The sequence below is a fragment of the Rhincodon typus genome, chromosome 30 (genome assembly GCF_021869965.1).
Source record: "Rhincodon typus isolate 14 chromosome 30, sRhiTyp1.1, whole genome shotgun sequence".
Classification (NCBI taxonomy): Eukaryota; Metazoa; Chordata; class Chondrichthyes; order Orectolobiformes; family Rhincodontidae; genus Rhincodon; species Rhincodon typus.
The window spans coordinates 186,746-201,028 of record NC_063361.1 but is presented as its reverse complement, the minus strand read 5'-3'; the positions used below and the strand labels follow the sequence as shown (position 1 = coordinate 201,028).

At 42.1% G+C, this 14,283-nt stretch overlaps 1 protein-coding gene across 8 annotated transcripts in view; it reads left to right on the top strand.

Moving 5' to 3' along the window:
* The window catches only part of LOC109937392 (corticotropin-releasing factor receptor 1-like), a 303,154-nt gene that overhangs the window by 122,101 nt on the left and 166,770 nt on the right, over nt 1–14,283 (top strand). The window contains exon 1 of one of the 8 annotated variants that reach the window (XM_048614779.1): nt 2,422–2,499. The exons of the other annotated variants lie outside the window; for them this stretch is intronic. The gene's annotated coding sequence lies outside the window, so the exon portion shown is untranslated. Of the gene's footprint in view, nt 1–2,421; nt 2,500–14,283 lie in introns of those variants that run through there. 8 annotated transcript variants of the gene reach the window in all.

The following is a 14,283-nucleotide window of genomic DNA, read 5'->3' as shown; positions in this document are numbered from 1 at the left end:
CTGGTTTCACAATGGCGCAACAATCTGAAGCCCATCTAACCTAACCTATTCCATTATCATTCATATGTTTATCCAATGACCATTTAAATGCCCTTAAAGTTGGCGAGTCTACTACTTTTGCAGGCAGGGCATTCCACACCCTTACTACTCTGAGTAAAGAACCTACCTCTGACATCTGTCCTATATCATCACCCCTCAATTTAAAGCTATGCCCCCTCGTGCTAGCCACCACCATCCAAGGAAATATTAGGTCAGATGACTACAAAGCTTCATTAAAAAGATACATTTTTAAAGAATCTTAAAGTTGGAGAGACAGATGTAAGGATGGAAAGGGTAATGGAGGGAATTCCAGAGGTTATGCCCTATGGTGTTGAAGGCATAGCAGATTGGATGAACTGAAGTAACAAATTCAAGTTCTTCAAGTAGTTTTAATGTTTGTAAACTCAAGCATTTTTACTTGATTTCTGATTAGTTTCATTAGTAAAACCACACTCTGTTGCATTGAAATAGCTTATTCTGAGAATATTGAAAGAGAAGATTTAAAAGAAAAAAATAAACAGAAGATTTCTATTGCTGTGATCTTTGTGGTATAATGGCAATAGCCAGCTAATCCATTGTACAATTTTTTAAAAATATTTAAAATGTTCTGAAGAAGGGTCACTGAACCTGAAATGTTAACTCTGCTTTCTCTCCATAGATGCTGACTGACATGCTGAGTATTTTTTTTCAGCAATTTTGTGTGATTTCCAGCATCTACCTTTTCTTTGGATTTTTTGTTAGGTATTAAAATAGATTGAGTTTGCTTTCTCTCCCATTAATCAACAACACAATGGGACCTTGATCAGATGGCCAATGGGCCTAGGAGTGGAAGATACAGTTTAATTTGTGCATAGTTTCTTGAAAGTAGAGTTGCAGGTAGTGGTGAAGAAAGTGTTTGGCATGCTTGCCTTCATTGATCAGAGCAATTGATTATAGGAGTTGGGATATCATGTTCCAGCTATACAAGACACACACTTTTGGAATACAATTCTGGTCGCCCTTCTATAGGAAAGATGTTGTTAGACTTGTGAGGCGCAGTAATGATTTACAATGATGCAGCCAAGATAGAAGGCTTTGAGTTGTACGGAGTCGTTGAATAGGCTGGGACTTTTTCCCTGGAGTGTCGGAGGCTGAGTGGTTACCTTATTGCGGCATATAAAATCATGAGGGGCATGGATAGGGTGAATCGCCAAGGTCTTTTTCTCTGAAGCGAGGGAGTCCAAAACTAGAGGGCATTGTTTTAAGATTGACAAAGGACATGAGGGGTAATGTGCGGAGAGTAGTGCATGTGTGGAATGAGCTGCTTAAAGAAATGTTGGAGGTGGGTACAATTACAACATTTAAAAGCCATCTGGATGGGTATATGAATAGGAAGAGTTTGGAGGTATATGGACCAAAAGCTGGCAAATGGGACTAGGTCAGATTGGGAAGTCTGGTAGGCAAGGACGACTTGCACCAAAAGGTCAGCTTCCGTGCTATGTAACTCTGACTGTGTAACAAAAAGAAGCTGTTTTATAATTACCTGTATGAAACACATGGAATCACTCAATGATCTCCTGTTTGAGGCAACAAAGGACAAGGCTGATATCAAGATTTTTCTTAACACGATGGTGCAATTTTGTATTTTAAATACAAGATAGAAATTTTCTATAGAGCTTTCATGTCTTTAGGGTCCCTAAAAAGCATTTAATTGTCTGGATAATATTTTTGAAATGAAGTCAGTTCTATAATGTAGGAGACATAGTGGTTAATTTTTACACAGCACGGACTAAAGAATAATGAGATAAATGATGAGATTTGTTTTCATTATGATGGTAAAGGGAAAAATTCTCTGCTTTTTTTTTTAATTATGCCATGGGATCAGCCCCACCTGAAAATACAGATATTTAACATCTCATCCAAAGGGTGACACTTTGAGAAAAAGACCACAATGAGGATATAGTCTGTAATATACACTTATGAAAATGTATGATCACTGTGATTCAGAATTCTAATCTGAACATTATTAAAAAAGCACTGTTCAGAATTTTCTGTTAGTGTACGTTTGGTGCTGGGCATGCATGTGAACATCACTACTGCTCGGCAGGAAGTCAGCCTTTCTCATGTGATTATACAATTCTCAGCCCATTACGTGTGCACGTGTATATAGTTCAGCGAATCTTGTCGTGCAGAGAGGCAGAAAAGTCATGTCCCCCCGGTACATTCTGGGCTCAATGGTCCTGGCACTGCATTTAAAGGGCACACAGTCAGGCATTTACTCACTGCATCTCATGAGCTCTCAGCGTGAACACCTGCAGCTAAATAATCTGGCCCTTCCCTCCTTTCCCAGCCATTCTACCTCTTTTCTCCTAACAGATTCTCAACTTTGGATTCCTTCACCTAAGCCCACTTCGGTATCTCTCCCTTGGTCATCACGCATTCTGGTGCAACTCGGGCAACCACCACCTGATCTCAACCCTGGTAAGGCTTAGGTTTGTCCTTTCTGAACAGCGTTTGTCTATCACCCCTAAATCCAAAGTTCAATCAGTACATTAACTTGGCTGCTGAACGCCTCTTAAACAACCTCCAATCTGAAGGTGCGTATTGCTAATTTGGAGGGAGCTTAATTGAGAAGGGAACTTATTTCTGGTGAGCTGGCCCCTTTTAATGAGCATTAGTGAGATGCAACTACATGGAAAAAGGCTTCCCAGGTTTGCTATCGTGAGGCTTGGTGCACCTGCAATATCATCTTCACCCACTCTCACTCCCCCAAGCACTGACACCATTGCCATGCCCTCTGCGCTGCTTACTCACTCGCTTGAGACACTGCTGCACCACACCAACAGCATCGGCTGTGCCACCAACTTTCGTCTGCTGTAATACCTGCCTGTCTCCCGTTCCAGGTGGAAAACAGCCCACAATAGGGAAGAACGAATCAAGATAAGTAATGTGCTCCCATCGTTCAGCTCTTCAATGTTTGTGATGTGGGTATCATATGGGATCTGGATTGGTATTGGAAGCTGCCCTTTACTTACTGTACCAGGAGATTCTGAACGTAGGCTGTTCCCTTTGACTAGACTGAGGGCTGCTGCCAACTATATTGACCTTTTCCATTAGGGTCTTGAATTTCGTGACAGATGAAGAACAGACAGCCAAATTAGGATCAAATACAGCTTCCTCTTTATTAGTAGCTGTTTAGTTCTTCATAAGCATACAATCCATACATTATCTAAAGATTTAACTAAAATCTAGAAACTACTCATGATGAATTAACCAGGTTCACTCTGAGTCGTGGTCTTCTTTGAGTTCTGAACTCAAGGTGTCCTCTTCACAATGGTGGGTCCCGAGTCGTTGCTGTTGATGTCTCTATGTATCTTCTTTGATATATTTTCTCCTAATCTTCCAGAATGTCCAATTGGCATGCCTCCTTTCCATAAAATCCTTAGTTCTGAGCATGTTTTATCCAAGTGTCGTGTAAACAGGACACATCTTCTTCCGTTGTTAGCACCAGACAATTTGTTTCACTTCTCCCTTTCACATTGTAGAGTCATAGTCTACAGCATGGAAACAGGCCCTTTTGTCCTAACTTGCCCATGCCACCCAGTTTTCAGAGTTACACTAGTCCCATTTGCCTGCATTTGGTCCATGTCCATCCATACCTATCCCATCCATAAACGTGGACAGGTATATTAAATGACCAAATTCTACTCGCTTCCACCACTGTCTCTGGCAGCCTGTTCCAGACACACACATCACCCCCTGTATGGGGAAAAAAAATGCTCCTCTGAACTCTTTTGTATCTCCCCTCTCACTTTAAACCTGTTTCCTCTAGTTTTAGATTCCCCTACCATAAAGAAAAGCTGTTGGCTATCCACCTTATCACTGCCTCTCATGATTTCATAGACCTCTATAAGGTCACCCTTCAGTCTCCTACGCTCCAGGGGAAAAAGTCCCCACCTATCCAACCTCCCCCTTTTTTTTTTTAAATCAAATTTTCCAGTACAAGTAGCTTCCTCATTAATCTTTTTTCTCCAATCTTTCTGGTTTAATAATATCCTTTCTATAGAATGACCAGAACTGCACGCAGTACTTCAAATGTGGCCTCAATAACCTTTTGTATAGCTACAACAAGGCATCCCAACTCCTGTACTCAGTGTTCTGACCGATGAAAGCTAGCATGCTGAAAGCTTTCTTCACCACCCTGTCAACCTGTGAATCCACTTTCAAGGAGCTATGAATCTGTACCCCAAGATCTCCCTGTTTTATAACACTCCCCAGGGCCCTACTTTTGACTGTGAAACCTGCCCTGGTTTGCATTACCAAAATGCAACACCATGCATTCATCTAAATTAAACTCCATCTGCCATCCCTCAGCCCACTGGCCCAGTTGATCAAGATCTCGCTTCATTCCCAGATAGCCCTCTTCACTGTCCACTATACCACCAACCTTGGTGTCATCCACAAACTTTTATTAACCTTATCTCCTAAATGCTAATGCAAATCATTTATATAAATGATGATCAACAGTAGACCCGGCACTAATCCCTGCCGCACGCTTCTGATCACAGGCCCATTAGTCTGAAAAACAAACCTCTACCATCAAACCAATTTTGTATCCAATTAGCCAGCTCTCCCCAGACCCCATGAGATTTAATCTTACTCAACAACCTACCAAGTGCTACCTTGTCAAAGGTCCTGCTAACATCAATGTAGACAATGTCTACTGTACTTTCTTGGTCACCCCCTCAAAACGCTCAATCAAATTCGTGAGACATGATTTTCCACACAAAAACCATGCTGGCTATCCCAAATGAGTCCTTTGTCTCCCCAAATGCCTGTAGATCCTGTCTCTCCGAATCCCCTTTAACAATGTGGCCACCCACAGACATTAGGCTTACTGGTCTGTAGTTCCCAGGCATTTCTCTGCAGCTTTTCTTAAATAATAGCACAACATTAGCCACCACCCAATATTGACGCACTTCATCTGTGGTTGTTAATGATGCAAATATCTCTACCAGCAGCCTTGCAATTTCCTCCCTAACTTCCTACAAAAGTCCTGGGATGCACTTCTTCAGATCCTGGGAATTTACCTACCTTAATGCCTTCTAAGATTTCCAGCACCACCTATTCTGGAACGTGGACCCTCTTCAAGACATCACTATTTATTTCCCCAAGTTCTCTAGCATCCATGACTTTCTTGACAGTAAATGCTAACCAAACTATCAAAATGAAGTTAGCACAAGTTCCCATAGAACTTCAACTGCTAGTCATGGGGACCATAGTTACCCAGAAGATCACAACTATGACAAGCCTCATGGTATTGTTTCTTCACTAAATGGCAGTACAATACGGCTCAAGGTGCAGGGCTGGATGAACACAGCAGGCCAAGCAGCATCATAGGAGCAGAAAGGCTGCAGTTTCAGGCCTAGACCCTTCATCAGAAAAAGTACAATACGGCAGTTATGTCAGCCTGGTATCTGTGTCTGAGGGTGCAAGCGGGCAATAAAGGGCAGGGATTTTGTGAGTGAGTGTATTTTATGAGAGTAAGTGAAAACAAAAAGCCCAGAGATGCAGTCTGGTTCAGTCCAGTGTCTTTGCTGCCGCGTTACAATGATAGGGCTGGCGCATATCGACGTTCAGAAGCATCTTTTAAGTGGATCAGAGATGTGTCTTAAGGGTTCTCAGAGGCCGACACGTATCAGATGTCACATGGTGCATTGTAGCTAGTGCCTATGGAGTGTGCCCCAAAATAATGGTGCCTGTTCCCGACATGGAGGCTTCTCGGAGTAAAGTGATGAACTGAATCAGGCAGCTCAAGGTTTTCCCCCATGTCTAGTTTGTTTGAAAAGAAGTGTTACAGAACAAAGTTAGGTCATTTGACCCATCCTGTCCAAATTAATTTCATTTCTTAGTACTAATCTCCTGCTCCTTCTCCATACCCTTGCACATTATTTCCGTGCAAATGCCCTCTTCGATGTCTTAATTGAATCTGCCTCCATCGCATTTTTAGGCAATGCATTCCAGAGCAGAACTATAAATTATATGAAAACTCTTTCCTCACCTCGCATTTGCTACTTTTACAAATTAATTTTAAATCTATGCCTCCTTGATATCATTCCTATTATGAGCAGTAAAAATTTTTCCCTTCTGTTCTATCTAGCCAACTCATGGTTTTCAAAAACCTATCAGATCTCCTCGCTGGAGAGAGGAAACCCCACTTTTTTTAACGTAAATGGGAGTATGTTTAAAGGAGATGTGAGAGGCAGTTTTCTTTTCTTTTTTACCGAGGGTGGTAAGTGCCTAGAATGTGCTGTCGGAAAAGGCGATGGAGGCAGATACAATAGCAACATTTAAGAGGCATCTTGACAGATATGCAAATAAGCAAGGAATAGTAATAGTAATTTATTGTTACATATATTTATGAAAATACAGTAAAATTGGTATAAGTCTGCATAAGCCAGTGCCATTTTCATTACATGAATTATAAAAAGAAATAAAGCATATGAAGTTAGGACAAATTTTGCTCTTTGTTCCATCCACTGCTTTTTGATTTCCTAAGTGGCTACGGGACGCCACCACACCCCACAACCATGTCAAATTGTGTGGAGTGATTCTCGACTGATTCGACGTTCCTGAAGAGCACTATCCTGTCATTTCCCCACAACCCTTCGTTCCCTACCGATCAAAAATCTATCTATCTTAGCTTTAACTATAACAACGCAGCTGGCCTGATAGCACTCTGCGCCAGGGAGTTCCAAAGACCGTCAAGACACAAAATTCCTCCTCATCTCTGTCTTAAATTGGCACTCTTTTTAGTTTGAGACTATGCTTTCTGGTCCTAGACTGATCTCAGCGTTTACTGTGTCAAGTACCTTAAGAATCCTATATATTTCAATGAGATCACCTCTCATTCTTCTAAACTCCAGTGAGTAGAGATATAACCTGTTTCACCTTTACTCATAAGATCATCCCTCCATACTAGGGATCACCCTTGTGAACCTTCTCTGAACTACTCGCAAGGAAATAATATCTTTTCATAAACCAAGGGACCAAAACTGCTCACAGTACTCCACATATGGTCTCACCAGAACGTTGTACAGTTGCATTAAGACTTCCCTACACCTATACACTAATTCCCTTGACATAGGGGCCAACATTCCATTTCTTTTATTAAAATTTATTTTCTAATCAATCTGTTTGAAGATGTTATTACACATCTCTGAAGCAAGTGGGACTTGAACCCGAGATCCTCAGTCCAGGGATCGTCACACTGCCACTTCACCACAAGATGGCCCAAGCCAAAGTTCCTTCAGCCTTCCTGATTATCTGCTACACCTGTGTGCTAGTTTTCTATGTTTCATGCCTTAAGGATCCCCAAGTCCCTTTGTGTTGTAGCTATCAGCCATTTTCTTCATTTAAATTATACTCCACTCTTTTGTTCTCCCTTCCAAAGTTTTCCCACATTATTCTCCATTTGCCAACTTGTCCACTTATTTAACCTATCAATAGCTCTCTATAAACTGTTTGTGTTCTCCTTGCAACCTGCTTTTCCACCTATTTTTGTGTCATCTGTAAATTTGGCTAAAGTACATTCACTTCCTTCCTTCAATTCCATTAATATATTGCAAACGGTTATGGTTCTAGCACTGAACCCTATGGAACCTCACTGATCTCGGGTCGCCAACCTGAAAATGAACCCCTTATCTCCACTTGGCTTCTCCCCAATAGCCAATTTTCTATCTGTGCTACCTCCAACACCACGGCCTCTTATCTTTATTACTTAACCTTTTGTGAAGTAACTTGTCAAACGCCTTGAAAAACTCTGATAAATTAGTCGTGTACAGTTTCCCTTTCATAACCCATGCTGACTCTGATTGACCTTAAACCTCTGCATTGAGCCCCAATTGCTACTTATCTGTCCACTCCACTAACTTGTCATGTCCTGCTGGAATTCTACACTGTACTCCTCACAGTTTACAATTCTTCAAAGATTTGTGTCCCCTCCACACCAAGATTGAGATGATTAATGTATATCAAGAAAAGCAAGGGTCCCAATACCGAACTGTAGGAACCTCCATAAAATTACTTCCACTAACTTGAAAAATATCCACTTACCATTACTGTCTTACCTATCACTCAGCCAGTTTTTAATCCACATTTCTAGGTTATGGAATAAAAGGGACAGTAGCACTTTACTCAAATCTGTTGTATAGCACTGTATCAGATTCCTTCTGGAAGGCCACATACATCACATCAACCCTTTCTGTTACCTCTTATAAAAACTCCAGCAAGTTAGGGAAACATGATTTCCCCTTTAGAAATCCATGCTGTCTCTTCCTAATGAACCCAGCTTTTCTTCCAAATGAGCCCAGAATCTGCTAATTCTTTCCAGAATAATTATTTCTCAAAATTTCACACCACTGAAGTTAAACTGAATGGCCTGGAATTGCTGGGATTATCAATACAGTTTTGAAATCTCCCAAGTCCAGGGAAGACTGAAAGTTTATGGCCAGTGCCCCTGTAATTTCCATCAACACTTCCTTGAAAATATTTGGATGCATCCCAGCTGTTCCTGATACATTGTCAACTTTAATTACCAACAGGCTATCATCGAGTCATAGAGGTCTACAGCACAGGAAAAGAACCTTTTTAACGCATTGAGTCCACACCATCAAAACCAGCACCTATCTATTCTAATCCCATTTTCGAGCACTTGACATCACCAGCATACATCTAAATACTTCTTGATACTTCTGTTTCTACAACTCTTGCAGACAGTGAGTTTCAGATTCCAACCATCCTCTGGGTGAAAAAAGAAATCGCTCACTTTCCCTCTAAACCACTGTCCCTTACCTTAAATCTATGTCCCTTGTTATTGATCTCTCCATTAAGGGGGAAGGATTCTTCCTGTCTACCTATTCTGTGCTCCTTACGCTCCCATAATTTTAAACATGTCAATCGTGTCTCCACTGCTCCAAGGAAAACAACCCCCGCATGTCCAATCTGCATGGAAACAGGCCCTTTGGCCCAAACTGGTCCATGCTGACCATGATGCCTACTCAGCTAGTTCTAATTGCCAGCATTTGGTCCATATCCCTCTTAAACCCTTCTCCTGCACATGCTTATCCAAATGTTTTTTAAATGTTGCTGTTATACCTGCTTCACCCACTTTCTCTGGTAGCCAATTCCATATACACAGGATTTTCTACATGAAGACATTGCCCCTCAGTTCTTTCTTAAATCTATCCCCTCTCACCTTAAACCTATGCCCATTAGTTTTCAATTCCCCATTCCTGGGAAAAAGGTTATATGCTTTTATCTAATCTATACCCCTCATGATTTTATACACCTCAATAAGGTCACCCCTCATTCTCCTACATTCCAAGGAATAAAGTCCTATCCTGTCCAACCGCTCCATATCAGTCCTATTTTTCCTGGCAACATCCCATAAATCATCTTTGCACACTTTAAGCGTTTAATTATGTCTTTCCTGTAACGGTGACCAAAACTGTACACAGTAGTCCAAGTGCGGCCTCACCAACAACTTGTACAACTGTAACATAACCTCCCAACTCCTATACTCGGTGCCTTTACCGATGAAGGCCAGCATGCTAAATGCCTTCTTCACCACCCTGTCCACCTGTGAAGCCACTTTCAATGAACTATGTACTTGTACTCCTAGGCCTCTCTGTTCCACAATACTCCTCATGGACTTACAGTAAATGGTAAGGTCTACCTTGGTTTGACATTCCAAAGCGCAACACCTCACGCTTGTCTGTATTGAATTGTATTTGCTAATCCTCAGCCCACTTACCCATCTGATCAAGATCCTTCTGTAATTTTTGATAACCTTCTTCGTTATCAACAGTACCTCCTAATTTTGTATCATCCGCAAACTTGCTAATCATGCCTTGTACATTCACATCTGGATCATTTATGCAAATAACAAATAAAAAAGGTTCCAGTACTGACCCCTGTGGCACACAACTAATCACAGGCCTCCAGTCCGAAAAACAACCTTCAACCATCACTGTCTGCTTCCTACTATTTGAGCCAATTTTGAATCTAATTAGCTCGCTCTACCTGGATCCCAAGCAACCTAAGCTTTCATGACTAGCCTGTGGCAGGACCTTGTCAAAGGCCTTATTAAATTCCATGTAGACAACATCCACTGCCCAACCCTCATCCATCCTCTTGGTTACCTCTTCGAAAAATTCTAAAAGATTTGTCAGACATGACTTCTGCGCGCACATCCATGCTGATTATCCCTAATCAGATCTTGACTATCCAGATGTTGGCTTGTCCTCTCCAATAACTTGCCTACCACTGATAACAGGTTCACTGGCCTGTAGTTCCCTGGCTTGTCTTTGCTACCTTTCTTAAACAATGAAACAACATCTGCCACCTTCTGGGCTTCTGGAACTTCACCAGCGGCTAAAGATGAAGCAAAAATCTCTGCAAAGGCCTCTGCAATTTCTTCCCTAGCCTCCCACAACGCCCGAGGATGGACTTGATCAGGCCCAGGGGATTTATCCACCTTTAATGCATTTTAAGGTTGCAAACACATCCTCTCTGGTAATATGTATGCAGCTCAAAATATCCCCACTTGTTTCCCCTATTTCCTTTATCATCCACGATACGGAGGAGAAATATTAAATAAAAATCTCCCCCATCTCATATGGCTCCACACATAGACAGCCATGTTGATCTTTAAGGGGAGCTATTCTCTCCCTAGCCACCCTTTTTAATATAGCTATCAAACCTTTTGGGATTATCTTTAACCTCATCTGCTAGATCAATCTCATACCCTCTTTTTGCTCTTCTGATTTCCCTTTTGAGTGTGCTCCTACATTTATCATAGTCATCTAGGGATTCACTTGAGCCCGATAGCTTAAACCCAATGTATGCTGCCTTCTTTTTCCTGACCAGACCCTCAATATCTCTAAACCTGCCAGTTTTTCCCTTCACCCTAACAGGGACATACTGTCCCTGGACTCTTGATATCACACTTTTAAAAGCCTCCCATTTGCCAGTTGTTCCTTTTCCTTCAAACAGACTCAAGCAATCGACCTCTGCCAGATCCTGCCTTATGGCCCCAAAATTGGCCCTGTGCCAGTTTAGCACCTTAACCTATCTTTTTCCATAACTATGTTAAAACTAAGAGTAACGGTCACTGGATCCAAAGTGCATCCGACTGACACTTCAGTCACTTGCCTGACCTTGTTTCCCAGGAGGAGGTCCAGTGTTGCACCCTCTTGCGTAAGACCCTCTACATATTGATTTAGGAAACTTTCTTGGACACGTTTGAAAAATTCCCCTCCATCTGGGCCTTTTACAATCTGTGACCCAGTCAATACAGGGGAAATGAAAATCTCCAACCAATACTACTCTGTTATTCCTGCAAGTATCTGCAATCTCTTTATACATCTGCTCCTCTAGTACCTGCTGGCTATTTGGGGGTCTATAATGCAATCCCAACAGAATAACCATCCCCTTCTCGTATCCAAGTTCTAACCATATGGCCTCATTTGATGACCCCTTAAGAATACCCTCTCCAAGCACTACTGTTATGTCCTCCCTTACCAAAAGGGCAACACCCCCTCCTCGCTTACTTGTACTTCTGTCACGCCTGTAGCTTCTGTATCCTGGAACATTGTCCTGCCCATCTCTCAGCCCTGTTTCTGTTAGGGCTATAATATCCCAGTCCCCACAGCCAATCCATGCTCTGAGCTCATGCCTTATCATCACTCCTTGTGCATTGAAATAAATGCCCTTTAAACCAGAAGCCTTTTCTCTCCCTTTGCTATGTCCCTGGCTATCCTGAATAGTAAACTTGCTCTCAATGGGTCCTCTCTTATTCAGAGTTTCACACCCCCTGCCAAACTAGTTTAAACCCTCCCGCATAACACTGGCAAATCTCCCCACGAGGATATTGGACCCCCTCTGGCCCAAGTGCATCCCTCTTGTACAGGTCACCTCTACCCCAGAGGAGATCCCAATGATCTAAGAAGTGAAAACCCTGCCCTCTACACCAGCTCCACAGCCACGCATTCATCTGGCCTATCTTTCTATTTCTATCCTCACTGGTGTGTGGTGCTGGGAGTAATCCAGAGGTCGCTACCCTTGAGTTCTTGCTATTTAACTTCTTGCCTAACTCCCTATACTCATTTTGCAGAACCCCATCCCTTTGTCTACCTGTGTCATTAGTACCAATGTGCATGATGACCTCTGGCTGTTCCCCCTCCCCCTTCAGAATGTTCTGCAACCGCTCGGAGACCTCCTTGACCCTAGCACCCAGGAGGCAACACACCATCCTGGTGTCTCTTCTGCAGCCACAGAATCTCCTGTCTGTCCCCCTCACAACTGAGTTTCCTATCAGTATTGCTCTATCTGATTGCACCCTTTTCTTCTGAGCCTCAGAGCCGGTCACAGTGCCACTGACCTGCCTGCTGCTGCTAGCCCCTGAAAGGGTGTTACCCCACCAACAGTATCCAAAGTGGTATACCTGTTATTGAGGGGAATGGTTGTAGGACACCCCTACACTATCTGCCTTCCCCATTTACCTCTACCAGCTACCCGTAGCCTGCACCTTCGGAGTGACCACTTCACTATCGCTCTTATTGATGATCTGAGTGCTTCCAGTTCCAGTTCCCTAATGCGGTCTGTCAGGAACTGCAGCCGGCTGCATTTCTCACCCTTGACATGTTGACACCAGGTTCTGTCTGACCTGCTGCACAGTAATGATGACTGTGGTGATATATCCCAGAATTCCACTGTGATGCCGCCTGTCTTTGTGTGAGTTGGGGCTAGAATTGAAGATGATTGGGTTTAAACATGGACAATAATTAGCTTGCGTTTCATTTTATTTTGTTCTGCTAAAGCTATTATATTATTGATAAATTGCTAATTCTTTTCTTTAAACTATAAACTCAGTGTCTGTAATTGGTTATTTAAGAAGTCTGATTTGCAACCATTTGAAGCAATTTTGAGGGTCATTGACTATTTTAATTTTACTGTGTTGTGAATGCAGGAATAAGGAGGCTGGTTTGATTTAGCTGCTGGTTTCCATGACATTAACACTTGTTAATCACTTTATCTACCTGTTCCACTACCTTGAGGGACAAGTGTACATGCTGCCCATGTGCAACAGTTCATAACGTATTCCTTTGGTTTGTTTGTTCTGCCCAAGTGCATCACCTCACACACATCAATTTGAATTCTATTTCCAATTGACCAGCTCATCAGACCAAACCGTCAATGTCCTTCTGTAATCTAAGGCTATTCTTATTATTATTTACCATCCCACCAATCTTTGTATGATCTGCGGACTTACTGATCAACCCTAAATCTAAATCAATGTTTTATATCACAAATAACAAAGGCCCCAACACTGATCACTGCAGTAACCTACTAGGCACAATCTTCCAGGCAAAACACCCCCTCAACTATCACCCTCTGATTCCTGCCATTCAGCCAATTCTGTATCTAATTTGCCAAATTTCCTTTGCTCCCATGTGGTCATACTTTTGCCACCAGTCTCCTACGTGGACGTTATCAAGGTCTTGCTGAGGCCCAAATAGACCACATCAAAAGCATTGCCCTCATCTACGTACCTGGGCACCTCTTTGACCAACTTAATTGAATTTTTCAGATATGACATCCCCTTAACAAAATGGTACCGCATTGCCTGCCCTCCAGTTCTCTGGCAGCTCTCCTGTGGCCAGCAGTTAATTGAAAATTTTGCAAGCACCCCTGCTATTTTCTTGCTTCACCCAACAGCCTAGGATACATTTCATCTGGCCTTGGAGATCTATTTATTTTTAAGCGTGGCAGACCACTCGGATCCTCCTCTGTCTATGATAACTTCTTTAAGTATATCACAGTCCTTCTCCCTGATTCCTATAACCACGTTATCCCTCTCAATAATGAAGACTGATAGAAATAGTCATTTAGAATGCAACCTGTATCCTTTTGGCTTCAAATTTTCAATGTGTCCTTAATGAACCCTACTCTTTCCCTAAATTCCTTTTTTCCCTTAATACTCTTGTGTACTTAATGTACTATTTAACAATTATTCCTTAACAGTTTAGAACCCAATCTCCTTTATCACCATAGCCTGGATAGTATCTCCCTCTTAGGTAAAGACAAATGCAAAATGTGCATTTAACACTTCAGTCATGCCTCCTGACTCAATATGTAAATTCCCTTCAGGTCTTGAAATAACCCGATTCCACTTTTAAACCATTCTTTTACTATTGATATGCA